A 23,534-nucleotide genomic window follows, 5' to 3' on the forward strand; every position below is an offset into this window, starting at 1 on the left:
TTGAATCTGCCTGATCGTAAGACAGGCAGTGTGAACAGTTTCTGCACAAAACCAAATAACAGCAGTTATCAAATTTGATCATTATTTTATCCTGGAGAAAATTACAGATCGAAGCTGGTAATTAAAGTGCATGGAGCTTTTAGATGTGTCCTTTTCAGTGCAATAGGAACTTTAAAATTTCTAAATTACACTTCAGTTGTTGCATAATATTCTCTGATAGAATATAGATGTTCTAAGTTTCAGTAATAGATTTGGTATCTTGCAAGAATCAAACAATGGTTTAGCAGAAATTATATAATCTTTTTCTTCTCTAAAACCTGCACGTTTCCTTTCTGATAGTTTCTTCAACTTGGCCTTTCCTATTTTATTGTTCATGTGGCCATGTTGAAGGAAAGTTCAAATGCTCCATTGCTATACAGCACCATTTAAATCTAAAATTTTGCAAACAAAATTCCAGAATTTCAGACTTTTCAATCCAAATAATGAAATTTCAGAAGCCGAGTGTTTCTGTTACTGTTAAAATTCACGAAAATTTCCCTTGGCTTCATAAAACTGTACAACAAAAGTACATGGTAAATTAGCCTGCTTTGGAGGAGTATTACAGGGAAAGGGTAGGGGGATAAGAAAATGTGAGGGAGAAGGGAAAGGGACATGTTCTTCCTTTCTCCCAGTCCCCCTCCTCCAACCTTGAACACCTGCTTCTCAGGCTAATGGTACATGTACCTTGCAAAATTTCATTCAACATTTAGCTTTAGGTCTTGGCGAGTCACTTCAATTTTCCAAAATTCATTCAAAAGTTTGACCAACCTTTCATTCCTCATGAAATTTCACTAGTATTCGAACATGTTTTCAGTGACTGTAATGCAGACTGTAAGGGAAAGAGTGCAACGAGAAAGTTTGTTACAGTGCAACCACTTGAAGCGGGCCACTCGGAACAAAGTTAACCAATCAGAGAATTAATTGAGAACAAAGGATGTCTAATATTTCTGTAAATGGGCCAATGAAACTCAAGAATGCAAACAATGGTTTAACAACAAAAATCTGAAACCCAACAAAGTTGCATAGGACAGGGTTCAACACTAATGGTAGCCAAATAGCCACAGACTAGTAAAAATTCCATTTTGGCTGGTGGTTTTTGTGCTTCACTAGCCATTTTGGCTAGTGAAACTGAAAATTTGTGAGCACTGGAGGCCCAGAGGAAACTAATTAAAAGTTAATTTCAGATTTTTCACAAAAGGAAATTGAGTCGAAGCATGCAGAATTTAAAACATCGGCTGTAACAAATATCATGTATTGGCCCAAACAACGACTTTAAATTAGTATAATGCGAAAGAATGATTTTTTTGTTTGTTTGTTTGTTTGTAAAAAGCGATGAACGACAAACGAACTGCTTGCGGCTAATGATTAGTCATGCGTGAAATCATACGGAACTCTAGGGATCATGTTTCATGCATGTAGCATCTGGAGGTCACATATGCTTTCAAAAAATTAAAAAATTCACAGTTTTTCAAAAATTTGAATGATGCCTATATAATATCGATGCCTATGTTTGCAACTTGTACATAAAGTTAAGATGGAACGGATTGTTGTGTTCATGAGAAATCGTGAATCGGCATTTTGAAAGAAAGGAATGTTCTTTGGCGGTGAGTTGCGAAGTTCTGTGAGAATTTCTCATGGATGGCGGGTCTAAAACACAAGTCACGGGTCACAGGTTATTATTGTTTTTACCAACACTGAAACAACCTTAAACCTTTACTAACACTAACCTTAAGCCTAAACATTGTCTTAGTGTAGTATATAGGCCTAAGGTTAGCATTAGGAAGGGGTTAGGGTTGTTCCAGTATTGGTAAAACAATGACCCGTGACCTGTGTTTTAGACCCACCGTCTCACAGAAGCGAAAACTTTGGTTTTCGTTGTTGAGAGAGCGGCTTAAATCGAGCCTACACTGTAATTGTTGAGCAACGCTTATAATTATAACATTGATGCCTATGCTTGCAAATGTCTATGTCTGGCTAGTGAAAAATTTGTTTTGGCTAGTGAATCAAACCAGTCACTAACCACTGGGCTAGCAAGCTGAAAATTTAGTCTCGAGCCCTGGTTGCAGACCTCCTCGGAAACTTGCTCACTTTTTGATTGGTTTGTTTCGATCCTATTTTTGAAACTTTTTTCGACTTTTCAACATTTCAAGTGGTTTCGGTAAATTATAAGATCTTCACAGTTTTTCCACAATGGCTTTTGCCCAAAGCATTAAATTGAGATTGAATCAAGTGGGGGCATATATGATAATGGTCGTCGACTTTCCAAACTGTTACGAAAGCATATTTTAGACCTTCACCAGGATGGCACAAGTCCACTGTTGATCACAAGTGAAGTAAAAAGTTGTTGACACTTTGTGCGAAATGTTTTGAGGGACTATGATCTCAACAACTCGTCTATGCCCAAAATGAGAGAAACGCAATCTTGATCAAAACTTGGGAGAGATGTAGTGGAATAATTATTTAAAAAATGAAAAACTCTGCAAAGCCAGCATTACAAGTTCAGAGCTGCAGCAAAGACTTTTGTTGGACAGGATTGCTCATCCGATTGACCTACCATCAAAGTCAGCAATTTTTTGCTGCGGAGCAAGCAGCAACATAATCAGGATTTAAGAAGAATATATAGAAGGGGCTACGAGTTCTTGAATTCATCACTTTTTACAAGAGTGCATTACATTTAACCAGAGTGCACTTCGCAACTTTTTACCAGAGTGCACTGCGCCACGAACAACACGAGGATGTCACACCATTGAGCCGCTGTCTTTTTTCACCTGGATTCCAGTGATAGTCCAGCTGTTAAGGGACAAAATTGTTCGTTTTTTTTATAAAAGCATCAAACTTGGCAGGGCTGCTAAGCTCCATAAGACAAACATTTCCTGATATGGAGCCATGCCAAATTTGCTTCCAGAACCATGGAACGCGCATGTCAAAAATACAGCATACAAGGCCCTTACATGGAAACGAGGCTGATGCAAAATACTGATTAGTTTGGCCTTCTGGGACTACTATGCCTAGTATCTTGCTTTTTTTAATACAACAACAAATTAACCAGTGCTTTTGAGTGCTTTTAAATTATGTCACGTGATAGTCACTTGAGCATTATCTTCAATTACCAGCAATAGGCACTGATGAAATCATTACCATTTTTTACATGCCAATTTTATCATTTGCAATGTAAATTCTATTGTCTAGAGTAGGAAATTCAAACCTTAAATGTATGTTTGGGATGTACCAAAAACGTAATATCAGAACTATGCATCAAATCGAGGCCGAGATACAGAGTCAATTTATATAGGTTTCATTGACATGATTTTCTTGAGTTACTTGCTTAGTGTGATTGAGACACCTTCTATTTCACGTTTGAGACTTTCAAATATGCTGGAATAGATCAGGTATGTTACAATAAACACTTGCTGAACTTTTTGCTCTGAAGGAAACGTTTTGAAAAACAGCTTTCATTGGCTATAATGTTCCTATGCCTGTCTTTAAAAACACTAGCTGAATAAAGGTTCTTCTAGTTGGAATTTCCACCACGATTGCACAAACCGGTACAGTCAAGATTAGTCTTCAAGCATATGTTAATAACTTACAACAATATTCTACTTGTAAACCTGATTTCCATGAATGCCGTGTGTTTAAAAATTACGATAGAGAAAGCGTTCAAATTGACTTAATGAACCAAACTCTCTAATGTTACAGGGTAAGCTGTTGCAAAGGGTTGCGCCGCTGTAAAACCATTTTTCATATAGTTAGTTCTCAGAAAGGGAACAACAAGTTTGTTAACCAAGTCCTTCTGAGCATAATTTGATTCATTTGGTGTTACAAATTTTAAGTGAGATATTCGGGAACCAGACCGTTTCAAGACTTGAAAACCATTAGTTAGGGCTTTCTGAATTTGATGTTGAAATTGCAAGTCTTTCCAGCTGAGTTTGTGAAACAAGGAATCGACATCAGTGTCATAGCCCGATGAAGTTATTACTAGTGCAGCACAGTTTTGTTGTTTTTGTACCTTGTTAGATGTTTTGCCTCAATTACCCCAAACTAGGTTGCAGTAATCAAAGTGATGTTGAGCTAGTGAGTTGTATATGCAGAGTAGGGTAGATTGAGGCACACATGGCTTAACTCGCTTTAGGGGTGCAATTGCAGTTCTAAGTGATCTTTTTGCACAGTTTATCAGTGTGGGAATGCCAGGTTAGATTTTCATTGATACATACTCCAAGTGATTTCACAGAGGAAACTTGTTCAATCGGAACATTATTAATGGAGAGTTTGAGTGTATCAGATAGAGTACTTAATCTTTGCCTGGAGCCGATCAACATAAATTCCGTTTTTGTAGCGTTCAAGGGAAGTCTGTTAGACACAAGCCATTCGCTTAGCTTTTCAAGGTCGTGAGATAGACTAGACTGAATCAGATGCAAATCAGAACCAGCACAAGTGCTGTTGGTGTCATCATCATGCATTCTAGGTACGTTAAATGATAGAAACAGTTACGCAAATCTTTAAAATAAATTAGAAATAAAAGAGGGCCAAGGATGGTTCCCTGTGGCACACCACATTTAAGAGTGGCTAAGTCAGAAAGAAAGCCATTAACGGAGCACCGTTGTGTGTGATTAGTCAAATATGATTTAAACCAATCAAGAGTTTTCCCATGAGTTCCGCACTGAAATTAGTTATATCCCGTTAAGCCATACTTTCGTGCGGAAATTTTCCAACATTGACTTTTTTCTGAGACTTTTACCACTGTAACATGATGAGTTAGTCAGAAATGTAAAAAAAATGGGGGTTACCCGACTTCGTTTTGGAGAGAACGTGCCTGAAAGAACACCCTAAATCTGAAAAAATCGGGCTTCATTAGAGAATAAGGCCACAGTGTCTGTAGGCCCAAAAATATTGCAAGTAGATCTTGGAAATGAAATGTTCTCTGCCAAATATTGTTTCAGTGGACCCATTAAGTGAATTTAGTTAACTGGTGAGGTTCCATAAAGAACAAGTTCGCATTTAGTGACCATAGTTTCACACGCCTTGCAGCCGCAAGATGGCATGATCCAACGTCCCATGGACAGAAATCTTTTTAACTTCCCACATTGATTTTTTGTTCATTTTTGAATGATGTGGAGATAATGGTAAGTAAAATCTGTTTCTGGAAGGAAAAGTAAGGGTCACTGAACCTCCAAGATCATTAAATCCAGGCAAAGCTATAGCAATAGCCATCTGTCCTATCATTGCTTAGCACGTGCTCTCATGCATGACGTGACTTGTGAATTTGTGTGCCCAGTAAGGATGCGCAGAAACAATTAGTGCAAACATCCTTAAGGTGGCTCCCTAGAGTATTTACGAACACCCTTCCTATGGAGCGCGAGTTAGAAAAGGAAACTTAGTTAATTTCTCTTAACCCTTTGAATACCAACTACGCATATATGCATAATTAATGGTCATGCTCTTTGTAATAATAATACCACTTTGTACCACTTTTGACGTCATCAATTTAAATGTCATCGGATATTCTTGATAAGCAGATAGTAGTGCTAGGCTAGCCCTTTCCGCACAATGGTCAGGTTTAGATATCGATGACATTCCGACGTCACAAATCGAAAAACGTTATCAGTTTTGGTGCAAAAACGGTGGTAAAATGGTCCACAATGCCTATGATTGATCAAGGTCCATTTCTAGGCTTCGCCCGTAATTAACATCCAACTTTTCACTGCAGCCAGAAAGAACATACAATGCAAAAGGTAGCCAGTGTAAAAGGGCAGAGAAAAACAGAAAGGAAAGGGCCAACAAACAAAATTGAGAACGGTTAATGGCAAAAAAAAAAAGTCCAAATTTTGGCTTATGCGCATGCCCGGAATTCACGTTTTGCTCAGTTTTGTACCTAATCCTCAAAAAATCTCTTCTTTTAGTAAAAAAAACTCTTTTAGCAAAACTTAGGCTTATTTAGCGTTATGGCAGCTAAAAAACCTGACTTAACGGTTAAAACGGTATTTTTTGGCGAAAGTTTGGTATTCAAAGGGTTAAAGTTCTCCCTGTAGAGATTTACCAGTATGGGTACCGTTAAAATAAGGCTTAGTTTTTGGTTGTCAATTTTTGGATTAAGGCCGTTACTATGGCAACACCTCATCTAATGACAGGCAGATATATTCCTCATTTTGGCCTAAACTCCTTAATATTTATACTCCCTTTCAGTAAAATGTTTGTAATATACTTTGCCACATCATGGAAATAATCTTAATGCAGTATATAAAAGTTTGTAAATCTGGACAATTAATTGTCACATCTTAATTTTAAACTTATAATGTCATTTCTTAGTAGTCTCACCCCCTTGGTCGAATTCTTAAATGAAGAGAAATTGTTACTAAAGCCTGTAGAACACGCTAATTTCATACATGCTGTGATCTATTCCTTTTCATCCAAACATGAATTCAAGGTAAGGCTTTAGCATTTTCAAGCATCGTGATGGACGCGTAGTCTGTCAACATTCTAGAGACATTTAATGCCTACCAGTACAGAATTTATAAGTTAGATTTCTATGATGTCAAATCGGGGACAAAGTGTTCATCTCGTCGTCTTGTCACCTCAACTTGTCGTCTCGTCATGTCAACTTGTTATCTTGTCATCTCAACTTGCTGTATCGCCGTCTTAACTCATCTTCTCGTCACGTCAACTTAGTCGTCTCATTGTGTCGTCTTTTCAACTCATTGTCTTGTCGTGTCAACTCATCATTGCGTCACTTCAACTTGTCGTCTCGTCCTGTCAACTCGTCACCTTGTCGTCTTGTCACTGTACTAGCCGCCATTTTGAATGTTGGGGTCTCAAATGTAATAAATATTCCTAAATGTACATAAAAAAGGTCCTAAATGTAATAAAATTTGGCCCTAAATGTAATAAAGGTCCTAAATGTAATAAAAACTTGTTCCAAGTGTGATAACATTTGGTCCTAAATGTAATACATTTTGGCCCAAAATTTAAACGTCTTGAGCATGATAAAACCTCATGTAAACCTGAAATCACAGACTGTGGTTAGAAGACAATATTTAACTGTTTGGCCTTTTGCCTTTATTATACAAAGGAATAAAAGCAAAAATGTTTTAAGTTAATGGCAATCACAATTAATGTTCTTTTATATTCAGATGCCACAGAAGTGAGTCACAATTTCACTTTTAATTATCTTTATTGCATGTCTTATTTTACAGGAGTCAACATCGACAGACCTTGAGTTAATTATTAACAATAGAAGGTATAAATTTCAACAGATATCTTTTAAAAAGTTTGGACACATGAATAATTAAGTAAGTTCTGGTGAATGTCCATCATCCCTGCCTCCTGTTCTTTTTTGAAGCTACTCTTTATAAGAGCTTATTAACATGTAAAGAGGCTGTCCGGCTAACCAAGTTGCCTGGCTACAACAAAGCCCACCTTTGGATGGAAAATTCGAGTTTAGAAAGCGTCATCGAAGTGTGATGTAGCGTGGGAAAACCATCTAGATTTCATGGCATGTATACTTTATCGTTAACATTTTTACAATTAACTGTTACTTTCTTTCCAGTTTCTACACCTAACAGCTTAATTTTTGGCCATTTTGCAGCCGATGGTTAACCCCATAGAGACCCTCATGTGATAACTGTTTACATACATGCAAAAAAAGATAGCCCGCCTAGAAGGGTGCTCCAGGGAAAGCACACAGGGTGGTTCAATTAGCACTTTGTCTTCAAAGTAAACACGTCAACAGGTTTTGTAAAGAAATACGAAAATTAGTCCATGGGCCAGACCCTCTCAGATGTACCACTCAGAGGGACTAGCTGAGAGTGTGACAAGAAAGAACACAAATCATTTTTTAAGAACCAAATTTCAATTTACCTCTTTAAAAGTGATGATATAGTAAGTTATGGATTACTTCAAATGTTGCAATGCATTATGGGGAAATTCAAGATGGCAACCTTCATGGCAGGTAAGTACGTTTGACTTATTCACTGATTTCGATAATCTTTAAGTAGAGATCTGATTAGAATCAACAATATATACAAAATATTAGCTGTATAACTAAACAATAAGCATTTTTATGACGATATAGTCATATTTTGAACCTCAAATTATATAAAAACTTACAGTCCTTCGAGATCTACATGGGCTCAACAGCCCAGCACTGTGTTGCCTTAATCATTAATTTTCATCGTTTGTAAGCCGGTATGTGTTTAAAACTCAATAAAAGCTATAACAAGTAGCTACATAACTAAACAATCAGCATTTTGATGGTTGTCTTGTGATAATTTGAACCACAAATTACGTAAAATATTACTGTTGCTCAGTCTTTGTATATATCGCCACACTTTGATGCACCGTGTTAATGAATTCTGAATCCAACTGCCTTTCAAACATTTTAAAGCGTGTAACTATTTTTTCTAGAAAAAATAACAATATTAAATTGACTGTCCTTACTTTACCTCTTTTTGAACATTTAAGGAGCAAAACAAAGAACTCTAGAAATTAGCAATGCAGAAGATAACAAGCGACAACGAAAACGAAACGAGTGCTTAATTCACTGAAGTGACGAAAATGGAGAGTTGTCTTCTTTAAAAGACCTTGAGTCATGGAAATCACTACTGAATGCTGCGGTTATTCATAACCATGAAGAGGTTCTCGATATCGCGAAAACGTTAAAGGAAGGAGAGGTGCCCCAGATCTCCTATCATCGAAAATGTCGCAGTATCTTTACGATGAAAAGGGATTTACAAAAGTTGTCTCACTCTGGTATCAAAGTTGAAGAACAAGGTGGCACAAGTAGCCGCAGATCTTCAGTCCGACAAACCGTGACAAGAAATAAAGGCATTAGGCCACCCCAACCTTGTGAACTATTCCAGATGACCTCAAAGAGTTTTTGTTCACTGTGCTAACTGGAAGCACTGGATTTCCAGGTTTGCAATCTTGTTCTCAAAAAGTTCAACGCCTCATAACCTCGTTTGGACAGGACTTGGTATTTGGTGTGAGTGGTGGACGACAGAAGCCCCCGAAGCACATCCTGCTTCCTTACGCTCTAAAATCTCTTACTAACAACGTTGAACTAATTCAAATTTAAAATTGCTGTAGCCACGGAATTGCATACTCCCAACTTGAAGAGAATACTTCACTTTGCCTTCAAAAGTTGGCAGCAACTTCATGCAACGAAGTTCCCCTCCCCCACAACATCCGTCCATTCATCAGTACCACCCTAGCCTGGGATAATATTGATCGTCTCGAGGAGACCTTGTCTGGTGAAGGCACTTCCCACCGAATCAATGGAATTGCAATTCAAACTAATCATTCTGGTCCCCAACCTCCATCAGCTTCAAAACCAATCATTGTGAAATCAAAGAGGAGAAGTATCGAGTCTGTGGAAGATGAAACTGTACCTATCTATAATGCCGGCGAGCGCTGTGGGCCCCATACGAGAGGATATGTGGAGGTCAGGTTAAATCAAATCGTGGAATGTGCATGGAGAAAGAACTTGTTATGGGTTTTAGTACGCATTCATGCAAGTCAGAAGCAATCTGTTCCTGGTTGGACTGGTTTCAATATTTTGGTGCGTAATAACCAAGAAGTTGCCAAGGATAACGTGGGCTATCTTCCAACAATCAATGCCCCAGCGACGAACATGTCAGCTGTGTACCAAGTCCTCATCAATTCCCTACAGATTAAGGAAACTTTAAGCCTCCAAAGCACAGTTGTTGTGTTTGATCAGGCACTGTATGCTAAAGCTACTGAGATAAAGTGGAAACACAGGACACAGTTTAATGACCTTGTGTTGAGAATGGGTGTGTTCCATACCATTTGCACTTTCTTGTCAGTGATCGGAAAGCGTTTCCAAGAAGCTGGTTTACAAGACGTAATAGTCGAGTCTGGAGTAATTGCTGAAGGATCTGTGGTTGGTGTTCTAGAAGGCCGTACATATAATCGCGCCGTACGATTTCACAAGCTCATGTATGAAGCTCTTAACAGGCTAGCATGGATGGGATTTAACTCTTGGATTGAGGAACATCATAAAGAGAAGAAGCCTTTTGTTGATGCGTTTTTAAAAAGGACTGAAAGCGCTCTGTGATAACACATGTGAACAAGAATTCAAAGACAGTGGAGAGTCCCTCATTTGAAGAAGTATCGCAACTGTTCTGCTTGTATACGAGCTATCTCCGACATGATAATGGGAAGCTATCAAAGTTCTGGATGTCTTATGTTGACATGGTGGAAATATTACTTAGTCTGTTAAGAGGATCTTGGGAGGGAGATTGGGATCTTCACCTTTCATATATCAGTGAAATTGTCCCGTGGTGTTTCGCATATGATAACCTTAACTACGCCATGTACCTTTCAGCATATCTGCATGAAATGTCACATCTACCAGTAGAGCATCCAGACACCCTGGAATACTTGTGATCTGGAGGATTTTCTGTTCAGATTGGCGAAGACAACCCTTTTGGGAGAATACCTGTTGATCAGACGTGTGAGGAGACTGTCAACAAAGACACTCAAACTTCAGGAGGAACTAAAGGTTTCAGTCTAAGGCCTAATGCAGTAAGCAAATTCTTCCTGGTTGCTGAATACCGGAGCACCTTGCTGAGGCAACTCAAAGATATATTGCACATCAGTAGTTCTTGTTCCCAACACAAAGATCTACAACCAACAAGAATACAAAGAGATGAAGCTGATGTTCAATTCATAGTGTCAATTCTTCAAAACACTTGGCTCAACCCATTCATCCCTGACCTTCAAGACCTCGTCTGTCTTTCCACAGGAAAAGTTGCCACTCCTGATGCAGAGCACGACTTGCTACAAGCTAAAGATAAAGGAGAGGAAGCCTACAAAGCATTCCGAGAGCAATGACTTCAGTCTAATCCACCCAAAGTCAAGTTCCATGATTCAATCACGAAAGCTAAGCTGAAGACTTACTCACTTGAACAAGAAGGTATCAGTTAAAGCTGGTAAGAACCAAGAAGTGATCATCAAGGCCGACAGAAGACTGTTTGCTCAAATGATTGTCATCGCAGAGAGCAGAGACTTACAGATGAGAGAAGTGTTATCCCATCCTCTCGGACCACTCCCTTGGTCATTAGCTACCGCAGATGGCTTGATGCGTAAGACGAACAAAGCGTCCTTGGCTAAAGAACTGCATAAAAATGTCAAAGCAGCAGATGCCATTCCCAACCCTCAGCATGTGTAATAGATGGGATGGCTTTTGTCCAGTGTTTGAAAGGTGATGAGACATTTGCGGCAGTTGCTGAAACTCTTCTTTGCAGAGTTCTAAACGAAGGTGGAACAAGTGACAGGATTCATGTCATCTTCGATGATTACAGAGAGGAATCCATAGAGAACGCTGAAAGAGAGAACAGGGGTGACGGTTTAGGAAGCGAATACCGCAATATTCAAGGTGAACACAAGGTTAAACAGTGGAGAAGATTCCTGTGTAGCTCAAAGAACAAACAAGCTTTCATAGTGTTTGTAACCAGCGAGTGGAAGAAAGAAAAGTACACAGAGAAGCTATCAGGAAAGACTCTGGTTGTCACATGTGGTGAAACCTGTTATCAATTATCGTCTGGAATAATGCAACCTATCAGTGAGCTCGAATCAACCCAAGAGGAGCCTGACACCCAAATCCTCTCACATGAAGCCCATGCAGCTAAATCGAGGTTTGCTTCGGTTGTCATAGTATCAGAAGACACTGATGTGTTGGTACTTCTTTTGGTCTTCAAGAGCTTTATTCCTTCTTCAGTATTCATTAAAAGTGGTTCACAGACCAGAGTCAAGTACATCGATATCTCAAGAGTAGTTGAGAGGGTTGGAGCAAGTGTATGCAGATCACTGCCGGGCTTTCATGCATTCACAGGGTGCGACACTGTTAGTGCTTTTGCCGGACGGGGAAAGGTTGAAGATTATCGAATTGTAAAGCAAACTGCTGAATTTCAAGAGATGTTCCAGCATTTGGGTATGTTCTGGAATATGTCTGATCACCTGTACCATAGTCTTCAGAAATTTACATGTGCCATGTACTGCAGCAACCCTGGGTAAAGTGACATCAATGAGTTGCAATATCGACTGTTCTGTTTGAAGAGAGGAGACGTTGATTCCAACCAACTGCCACCCTGCAATGATACACTGCACAAACACTCACTACGAGCAAACTACCAGGCTGCTGTCTGGAGACGAAGTTTACAAAGATGCCCAGCCATCCCATCACCAGTGGGATTTGGCTGGTGTAGTGAGGACGAAAAGCTAGTCGTAGACTGGATGGGTGGTCAGCCAGCTCAGCAAGCTGTTCTAGAACTACTATCTTGCCAGTGCAGTAGGTCCTGCAAACTTCCATCGTGCTCCTGTATTGTCAATGGGCTGAAATGTACTGATATGTGCCGGCTTCAAGATTGCACAAACAGGCCAGATGATGACGACGATGTTTTATCCGTTGACGACAATGACGATGAAGAAAGCGAAAGGTAAGAACCTCATAACCATAGGAAAAATATGAAATAACTTTCCTTATACATACTCTTACATTCGTAAGGTTTAGTTTCGAACGATGTACTCTTTTTAATGTATCGAGTAACTGTTTGTGGTTGTCATGGCAACCGCTAAATGCTTTAAAATAACTTAGCTGTTATTTTTGTCTGAAATTAAACACGAGTCTTTGTTTACATTTAAGTGAAAATGATGCTTGACTGACGCGAAAAGGACAAGTCTCCAATGTGTTTGGTACTGCTATGGCTTCAGAATGGATGATATCAGGACAAAGAAGACTCGTTAAGGGAGCTCTTTAAAACTCATTAGCTGAATAGTTAATCCAAGCCAGTGCTAGAGTGATCTACACATGATTGAACTTTTTGACAACGTATATTGCAGTTGTTATTTTTTAAAATTAGGAAGTGAAAAGCCTTATTTTCAGTGACTTTTATTTCAGTTGTGGACTCATTGACCATTTCTGTCTCCATGGCAACGAGACAACCTTAAAAAAATTTCCCTCTTTTGCAATTGAATTAATGTCTTATTCTGCTAGGCCTAAAATGTATAAAATGTTGTTTGAAGAGAATTGTACAATGGACATCGCTCAGAATCTGAAGCTGTTAACCAGATCCGTGGTCATTAGGCAGTTTAGATGATGTCATTTTATCACATGTTTAGAGCAAGAAAGCTACTGATAGAAGCTTGCTATCATACCTTAAAATAGACTTCAGTTATTGCAGATTGAGAAAATACGTGATAGCACTGGTCCCTCCACATGGTACAAAAAAACCACTTTTGGGGGTCTTGGCCCATGGACTAAATAGGCAGCCCCTAACCCCTCGAGCATTTTCGGACACTTGACGATCTGGTTTGGCTGTGCCGTCTCAAGCATATGTTTTCAAATCCTGTGTTCTTTATTTCCCTCCTGCTCCTTATTTTTCATTTTGTTCCGCAGGCATTAAGCTTGTGCCGCTGCTCTGCTAGTCACTGTATGTAATTATGGCAAATAATGCGTCACATCAGGAGTGACATGCTCCTGGTCACGTACAACTTTTAGACTGCCTAAATACCAGTATGGCAGCAGTTGGTAACTTTATTACATTTAGGACCAAAAGTTATTACACTTAACGTGACGAGAAGACGAGTTGAGACGAAGATATGGTGAGTTGACACAACGAGATAACAAGTTGACATGATGAGATGACAAGCTGAAGTGACGAGATGGCGAGATGAACATTTTGTCCACAATTTGACGTCAGATTTCTGGTCCTACAATTTCCACATCTTTTGATTTTCACGCTCTGGCAAAGGGGAGGTTGATGTGTATCGTTTTATGTCCAAACATAGTTCAGATCACTACATGCTTTTTTGTCTCGATCCCTGGTCAGACCTCGCCACCAATGCGTCGTCATGGATGAATTTGATGCATGCAATGACAGATTTTAAGTTACACACCACCTGAAAATGTCTACAATTAACTACTTTTAAGTAGTTAATTGTAGTTAAAAGTAGTTAATTAAAATAACCGAGAGTGAGGTCGGTACAGGAAAATCTCAAACTGAGGCCTTGCCGTATTGATCGAGGGATAGCAAGGTCAATACAGTAGGCCGAGGTTATTGAGTTGTTTATTATATGGCTCATGAATTAAAGAAAAGAAAAAAATTATTCGAGCAGAAGTCGTCAATTTACATCCGGCGATGTGTGCGTTTACCGATTCATTCATCGTCTCAAACCCAGGGCAAAGCTACACAGTCAGTGAAGTTTACGTATTCCGTGAAAAACACACATTTCCTTACGGGAAAAATGATTGTCACAGCCTCAAAAAGGTATTTTAGTATCATGGTGCCACAACTTGATGGGGGAGTTTTTCCGACTTTTGTGGCAAAATGTCAACGCATATAGAAAAGACAGAAAGTGTTTCAAAATAGTCCAAACCAACGGTCTTTCGGTGAAAGAAAATACTAATGCTTCAGAATGTACTGCTCAGAATAACTCGATCCCCGCATTCGCTTTGGACAACATATGTTCGCCTTCTTCATTCTGGGATTTATGGATGAACTTTCAAGCCTTGTGAACATCTAAAACTACCTGCAGTTATCAGAAACACTGCTACCGACAGAAACTGTCCGATTGTTTATATTTGATGATCCTGGAAGCTGATTTACACTTGCTTGTGCTAAAGCGAGGGAATCTATTTGATGAGAACTGTTGCGGAGTTCAATATTCAGTAATTGTTGTGACTAAGATGATAACTTATAAGTTTCTTCGTGGTGTTCTGCTCAGGATGCATGACAGATCTGCCTATGGTGTTTTTCACTTAGCGATTTTAGCTTTACCAGACTCGGTAAACTTTGATTGTTTTTCACCAGTGCCTGCCAAGGTCCAGCTGGTAAGTCAAAAATGACTTCGATTTTAATTTTTTTAAGGAAAAATCTTTAAACTTTTAGGTACTCGGATTAAATTTACTTTCTCTTACTGTTTTTAATTAGCTTTCATCGTTTCAATGTGCTTGAATTTTCAGAGCTGGGCTCTTCCTAATTTGCATAATCTGTAATCGGCCGATGGGCATTACAGCTGCATAATGACCACTCAGATCTCATTCTTAGCCGATCAGAACGCACGTTATATCGACCACAAGCCAAAGCCATATAATAAAGTAGTATAATAAACAAATCTGAAACAGCATTACTCACATAACCAGAAATTCTAATCATACGGTAACAGAAGAGGCGTAACATTCACAGCTATCTTGAAACAATATTTAGGCCATCACCTTAATGGGCAAGCAAACTTTCAGCCCAAAAATTATACATTATCTGGCAACATAATTTCCCAAAAAACTCTGTAGAAACTCTACTATCTTACGTACAATGAGAAGCTTTTTCAAGCGGTTTGAAACTGTGTAAATCAGACTGAGAAGTATTTCGATATGCCATTCAGCACTAAAACTCCCAGATACTTCTTTTTTCAGGCTCTAACTCTTACTCTTAAAAGAGTCCTGAAGGACAGCTGTACTGAGGAATATTCAAAATGGCAGACAAATTTAGTCATAAACAGTAAACGTGGGGTGATTGTAAGTACGGTGATTGTTTGATACGAGCTATTATAATAACATACAATTTGCTGGGAATTCAAGTGTCTCTAAAGGCAAATAACACAAGATGTTTAACTCGAAAGGAGCCAAAAATTATGTGCACTGAAAAGAACATATGTTTTCTCCAAGTTCCACACCCATATGGATGATTTAGACCATCAGCTGCAGCCAAAACGCTTTGCAGGCAGTTACAGTTGATCTGATACAGCTGGAGCTTAAAACTTCATACCAAATTCATGCCATAGAAGCTGTTTATTGGACTCTACCAATCTTCGCTAAGTGGCCTCTTTGATTTCGATGTTGTCGTGAGTTACTAGTGGGGCACATGAACGCAACAGATGGTAATACACTGCCTCTGGAGTTTTTGTGATGCGGATCTTACTTTCCCCGCTTCTCTGATATACAGGACACTCCCTATGCCGTAAGAAAATATCATGTGGGACAGGCAGAGGTGGATCTGATGCTTTGTCTTGTAAGTGTCCCTTGCACCCGTAGCATGTTGTGGCCTTCATCTTCAGCTTTGTCCATTCATTCAGAAATTTACAGTCCCATGGGAAAACCTATCCTCACAATAAATTCCTTATGAGCTGACCAGAAGTCACGTAAAGGTCACGCCGGGAAAGGTACATTTAGGTTATGGTTATCTAAAGCACTAAGTCTGGTCAATTTTTTCAAAGAACAAACAGCAACAACAACAACAGAACGTTAAGAACTAATAATTTTAAAATAATGAAAAGGAAGTGAAAGTGTCTGGATTGAGCAAAAGTAGGAAATTCAGGCATCCAGCAGCCTTTTGAAATTTTCACCGGGTTATTTTGCCATCTAAGCAAGAGAAAAACTAAAAATTTCCTTTGCTATGGAGTTCAAAATCAAATTGAATTGGGCAGAATTGTCACCCGCCACCTGTTACGTGCCACCCGCCACCTGCTGCCCTTACCCGCCACCCGCCACCCACAGAAAAGACCTGCTGGTGTGTTTTGCTTTCAGCAAATCAAAGCTTTCTTGAATTGCTATCAAGAACTAGCCAAAAATCAAGCAATATTCTATTTTTTTAGAATGTGAATAAATCACACAGCAGAATTCCATCAACATTTTCAGACATTCTGGATACATTTTGTGATTTAAATTACAGAAGTTTTGTTGTCCATTTGTATTTTTACAACTTTATTTATCAATCAAATATAAGAGCGCTGTAAAACAAAGTTAGTTCAATCATGTTTCCAGCCTCTGGCTGGACACCTGCTATTATCCATTAGGGATAAAACATATTACATCTTGGAAAATCTGGCAAACTTTGTGTTCATCTTCTGGAGCTCAGTAAATATGGTACTTGCAAGGAATAATGATTCCACCTCCTTCAGACCAGTTGGATGGCCACTGATGATGTTATTTCACTAGGAAACAATTGAAGTTGATAGAAAGTATATCAGTAAATTCTTGCGGTCAAACCTAAGCTGTATTATTCTTTGATACTTATAGAATGTTGTTAGGTTAGCGAACTCACCAGAAGACTTGAAGTTTGCCCATAAATCAGATTGTTTACTGGAATAATGCCTACCACCAAAACCCAGCTGGAACATGTCCAACAAGAGGTCAATTACTGTAATAAATCATGGCGACTTTTGTAGGGTCGTGAATATTATCAAATTCACAGTTGCGAACATTTTATCAAACATTCTTAGACAAGGAAAATCCTATATTTTGTAAGATGGTAATTATTTCTCTGCTTTTGCCCCTACAACACTAGTGACTGTCCATGATCCGTTTATTTCCCATTCAGAGACAGACCATTATAATATTTTTTGAGGTGGAAGGGGAGGGCTGGGCAATGTACTTACGTCCCTTAGAAGCCTGTTCAGTGCGTCCAAACAAGACAGCCTACAGTAAATTTTGATTGGCTTGTTTACTCATGTTAACATATCTCAACCTTTTATATGTCAGTCTGTTCTTAGTCTGTCACTTGACTAGTTACCTCAAATGTCTTCCGAAGTCTTTCAGTGACTAAGGAGTATTTCCAGTGGTTTGAACTTAGAAAGGTTAGCCAAAGAATTTGAGCTTAGGGGCTTCTCGACCCACCAGTCCTTGAAGTACCTTCAGAAAGAAGATCTTGATGCTTTTTTCTCGTCACAACTAAAATTTCTGTTGGTTGAGAACCGCATTCTTCAGGTGGAGATAACCAAATTGAAAGAACCAAATTTACTGCCATGTGAACTTTTACCACCAGTTCAAGTTTCAAGACAGGTATTTCCTGCAGTGGCAACACAGCTGTTCAACGATATATGTAAAAGCTTGCTACCAGAGCTGGTTTCAACTTCAGGTGCAAATTTACTTCCTGCAACACAACACTTTCAAACACCCCTAAATGACAGCTCGAAACCTGAACTAAGTCGGCCAACAAGCTCGAATTATCTATAACAGCAGTTTCAGCCCACCCAGGGTCTTCAAATGATACAGGTACAGTTTGATGGTACAAAACATCAGCTGGCCCTTCGCAAAAAGGAGATCGAAGAATGGGTCCATTTCAACATCCATTTCTGACCCTAAGCACCCAGAAGTCAGTAAAGACTACAAGAACTAAACACCCTAATCAAGGAATTGGAAAAGAAAGAGGCGAAGGCCAAAACGATTTAGGACTTTTCAGAAGTGCAAGGCAGAGAGCGATGTCTATTTTTTTTGCAGTCACAAGGCTGCAGCTTTGTAAACAAAATCAAATAAAATGTATTGACAGATCAGCCCTCGATAAGGGTCTGTTAGTTCTAAAGAAAGCACTGGGAAACAAAATCCCACTGAATGAATTGAGGGACTGGGAGCTTCCTCACGTAATTAAGCCTTTCAAACACACAAATTTCTTAAAATAATTTTGTGTGCATTTACTTGTGGTTAAGTTTATCTTTTTGTATGAAGTTCAGTCATAAGAGAAAAATGTTGTGTTCACTGACATGTCACTTTTAGAAGGTGATTTCCATTGTGTTTAGTTTGGAATTTCACATAAGTAATGGTCTTAGCAATACTTATACTTTGTTTATCATTACTGTTTAGTTCCATTTATACAGTGTGACAGACATTGAATTATAGAAATGAAAGCAAATAAAGGTTCTGTTTCACTCTGACTTTATGGGACCACCTTTTCTTTGCCTATAATTGGGGAATTGGTCTTTTCAAACCTTTTTTTGTGACAGCCATATCGAGACTGTTTCATGCTGCTTAAAAAAAGGATTGAAATGAACCAATCAAAAAGTGAGCAAGTTTCCTGAGATGTCCACAACCCTATGCAACTTTGTTGGGTTTCAGATTTTTGTTGTTAAACCATTGTTTGCATTCTTGAGTTTCATTGGCCCATTTACAGAAAAAGTAGCCATCCTTTGTTCTCAATTAAAGCTCTGATTGGTTAACTTTGTTCTGAGTGGCCCAGTTCAAGCGGTGGCTCTGTAAAATACTTATAATAAGTTAATTGATTTACACAAGAGACATGCACTGCAAGCAATGATGGAACTGGTGCACTCCACTGCAAGCAATGATGGAACTTGATAATTAACAATTAGATTATAAGCTCAAGATTTCTGAGGTGATAGTTGATGAGGCCATCACCTCATAGAAATCAAGAGTTAATAGTCTCATTGCTTTAGTAGAATTCTAACTGAAATATCCTTCAAATGGCGATTCCAATTACTTCTGTTCTTAGTAAAACTTCACACTTAAGAGAATTCGTGAGGACTAAAAGACAGAAAGTTTCTGCAAGAATTGCGCGTTGTACATTCATCTCACATACAAAGATGTCGATCGTTTTCAGAAAGGGTCGGACCATGAATTATATTGCTTGAAAGCCAGCCAGGTAAGCAAAGTTCACGCTCGAAACATTCTCGTGAGATAACAATTAACTGAGCCGATTGCGGTATGAGTTCAATCTACGAAAACACTGACAAACAATAGGCAGTCAATGATGGTATGTGGCTACTGCTGTTATTATTTAGAACATTGCAGTAAAACAAATCATATTGCAATAAAACAAGCTAAACACGAAAACGCTTTTTGGACTCGTAGCTCATTAAAAACATGTGACTTGTTTCTTGCACCGCACAAAATATGTCGATCTCCAATGTTATCTTTACAACATAAAGATAAGACTTTCAGTAACTTGAGCTAAATATCTTACCTCCAAGTTAGTTGGCTTTCAAATAGGGTGTAGGAAAAAAAATAACGTGTGAATTTGGAGGCACATTGTGCGGGAGAATTAAACCTTCGATTGTGCGGGATTATTGGCAAACCAATGTTCTTGCCAAGTCCCAAGGAAAATCTGCATTGACGATAGTTTAGCCGGTTATTTCACTAGTAGTTCAAATATATTTAGCAGTCTTAATTAGCAATCGCCAATTCTTTTAGAAAACTGTGTCTGACTACAAAAGAAAATCATATTGCATGACATGAACTAGACGAGCATGAAACCAAAATAAATGGCAAAACAGAATGCCGCATCTTCCCTTATAAATGAGAGTCCTTTTTAAAAAATACTCTTGCCTTGATTCAATAAAAATGTGTAGCTTGAATATTTCTTCATAAACTGCGTTAAGGGTAGCAAATTCTTGGAAGTTATCCACAAAATACACAACTTAGCGGAGGCGGCGTGGCCGAGTGGTTTAGGGTACTGGATTTGAAATCTGGAGGACCCTGGTTCAAATCCTCCACCCTACCGCTATCTGGATTTGTTCTCGGTAGCCCCGAGTTCAACTCCTCGGCCACGTTGTGTAAATAGCCAACTGGTCAGCCTCCCACCAGTTGGGATTCTTAATAGTTTATGTTATATTTGAAATATTTGTTTATTTCTTTACAGTGTCCCCAATTAGCACATTAGTGCTAAATACATCGACACTTAAATAAAGTGATTATTATTATTATTATTATTATTAATAACTTGAAAGTTCGTGCAACTTATGTGCAATGCAATTTGTGCCTAGTCACAGGACTGTTGTTTTCGTGAAGGAGTTTATCATGATTCGTTTTGGCTCTCGAAAGGGATTATTCGCTCTTCAAAGAAGATATGACTCTTGAAAAGGGTTTAAGATCGCAACACGGCAAAGATGTTCAGCTACACAATTTATTCAGATTGCCTCGACCAGTAAACAAACTTCATACAATTTCTGCTAGCATTTACAAAGTAATCACCATAAGTTGTAAAAAGACCTCGAAAATTCTTTGCAAACAACTTCTCCATCAATGCGTAGACAGCTGTGCTTCATTCTTGAACCAAAATGGTTTAACCTCACAACTTGTGATAGGATGAGGAGGATACTAAAAGAAGCAACTTGAATAGTAAATATCTAAGCAGAACTCTTGTGCTAAAATGTCCTGATTCTTTAGTTTGCTTTTATTGTGTCCAATACGCGTTTTAGTAAAGTACAATTTGATACCGTGGTACAAAGCCTGAGTAAACGCTCTTAAAGCGTCTAGTTTAATATTGTAATGCACTTTTTTGATCATTGTATGTTAAAAAGCTGCGCAAAATAAATTAATAAGTTATTATTTTTACAGTATTCAGAAAATGGCTCTTTTGAGAGACCCTACACCCTGCGTAAATTTGTGTCACGCTGATTCTACATTACATTGTATGTTCCAAAAAAGTGCTCTTTTAGGAGCCATGACATCTAAGAAAATAAATTTACCAACAATGAACTCTTCTCTTACTTCAAGTTTCTACTAGATTCATTAATTGTCAATGTCAGAGAAAACTGGGCAGGACCAAAATATCAAGGTCGGCCATTTACCTTCATCTTTTCACAGTATAAAAGCTATCCGAAAAGATTAACAGCCATGACATTTGCCGAGGTAGGTGTTCATTTTTTATCGAGATATTGCCACATCATGATTTTGGCCTCTCAAGCAGTCTAGCTAAAATGGCCAAAATTTCAGGTAACTTTAGGTGAGCCTACAAGATACTTCGTACATATTCCAGAAACTCTTAATTTTGCACAATAATACTTTCTCCTTATTAGTTGACTGAAATGTATTTGAGGTATTTCACTTTAATTCTACGGTTTTAATGAGGTGCCAAATATTGCCGCTGAATCATTAATGAGCGTGACCCAAATCTTAGCCATTTTCAACGAGTCATCTTTCGAAAGTGTGGCAGTATATTTCTACAGAAAAACATTTTTGTGATAGTCTCTTACACTGTTTTCAATATCCAGTTTAGTTAAAATTGGTATCTACAGGAAAATTGGAGTAATTGGTCTCGCAAAGTCCAAAAAGAATCATTAGTCAGAAATATTTCCTGTCAAATGGTTAGCGAGAAATATCACCTTATTGTGACTTCCTGCGATTGTTAACCGCGTGGCAATGGGCCAAGCGTGGTTCATGTTCTACCCTTGGTTTATTTTTTTTTATTTTTTTTTGTCGGAGACCAGACGCAGATCTCCACTCGGCCAACTTTGAATTACGCAATCTGTAATGTTTACTCGCCAAACCTTGTTTCTTCAGGGTCAACAGAAATCTCAGATTACAAAATCACGCCGAACCTACACGTTGTAAAAAAATCTCCTCAAAACCCTGACATCGAAGCGATATATCACTTTAGCATTAATAGCTACCACACATCGGCACAAGGTAAATCTATTCCTTAACAATCCAGCTTTATTGTGCTAAAATTTCAGCGAAATCGAACAAAACCAGAATTAATTACAATTTTTTTTGTGACCTCACTCCCCAGACTTGACCTAACAAAGGGAGCAACGGTCGCCCATAGCAACCGAAAAACACGAACATAACAAAGCCGACGTTTCGGCCAAAAAACTCCAGAATTATCGCCTGAAAGCTTAAACTTGAATGGGAACATCTCTTTCGAACTTTTTTCAACTCATTTAGACGAAAGAATGGCCTCGGCGGGCTACAAAAATGACAAAGAGAAAAAATAGAACAAGACAGTAGAACAAACCGATAATATTTCACCGTGTGGCTTTCGGCACGAAAACGAAAATACAGCTTACTTCTGGATAAATTCAGCCTTAGAAGCCACCAACTGGTCCAATATTACTTTGTGTATCCTTACAAATGTCCTGACTTCCATCTCCGAAAGATTTGGCCCCAATTTTGAGCAAATAAACATTTTGCCGACAGCGACCACCATTACGGTGGCTTGCATGCTAAATTAGCTAACTTGACAAAATTCTCCCAAGGGGGGAGGATGTGACGAAAAGAGCTGAAAAATGGCCTGTAATTGGCTAATGATGAGATCATCCCACTGTCCAAATTTGGTGACAATCGAAAGTAACGCCAATTTTCTGTCACGTTTTCAATCTGTAGCCACTGGAGTGACCAAAATCGATACATCGGTCGGGATAGAGTTTCATTATTAAATTACATGACTTGTGTGACTACTTTGCTAGCCCTTTACTCGTGGAAAACACCAATCAAATTTAATCATGTCTTTAAAGAAAGAAAGCTGTTGTTAATAGTGTTATTATCGTGTGGTTCATATTGTTCATGACCATACATATCCCGAAGAAAGTTCTAGATTAAGACCATTACGTCATTGGAGATTTGTCAACGGCTACCACTGATGGTGCAATAATACAGTGTGTGTTGATCAAGTGATGTGATGTCTACAGTAAGAAAAGAATCATCAATGACTACTTTGAAATGTGCACTACATTCCGACGGTAGTGCTAAGTAGACGGTAGCTAGTGCAATTAAATTTCTTCTTGTTATCCATGATTTACTGAAAGATCTGCAAAAAATAGTTGGCTGGAGTGCAGAATAGACTATTTAAGCTGTGACATGGTTATTAACCTTTGTAAACATTTCAAACTCACCAAATCCTTACCATTATCTAGGCTAAAGTTTCCCGTGAAAATTCTATTTTCAACATCACGCTACAAAAAACAAAGTGGATCTTCAGTTTGCTGGTCTTTTTTGTTGTTGAGTAGAACAAACTGCAAGTTAATAGTGAGCGTAGCTT

General features: G+C 38.5%; 1 protein-coding gene and 1 pseudogene across 3 annotated transcripts in view; both read left to right on the top strand.

The window, feature by feature from the left end:
* The window catches only part of LOC110060520 (uncharacterized), a 107,955-nt gene that overhangs the window by 58,521 nt on the left and 25,900 nt on the right, over nucleotides 1-23,534 (top strand). The gene's annotated exons all lie outside the window — the stretch shown is intronic.
* Nucleotides 7,280-16,305, top strand: LOC149115454 (uncharacterized; annotated as a pseudogene). The gene is made up of 2 exons (XR_016206048.1): nucleotides 7,280-12,488; nucleotides 12,695-16,305. The product of XR_016206048.1 is annotated as an uncharacterized LOC149115454 (transcript).

Source organism: Orbicella faveolata, unplaced genomic scaffold, assembly GCF_042242905.1.
Source record: "Orbicella faveolata isolate gen_17 unplaced genomic scaffold, um_ofav_v1 contig_13, whole genome shotgun sequence".
NCBI classification, from domain to species: Eukaryota; Metazoa; Cnidaria; class Anthozoa; order Scleractinia; family Merulinidae; genus Orbicella; species Orbicella faveolata.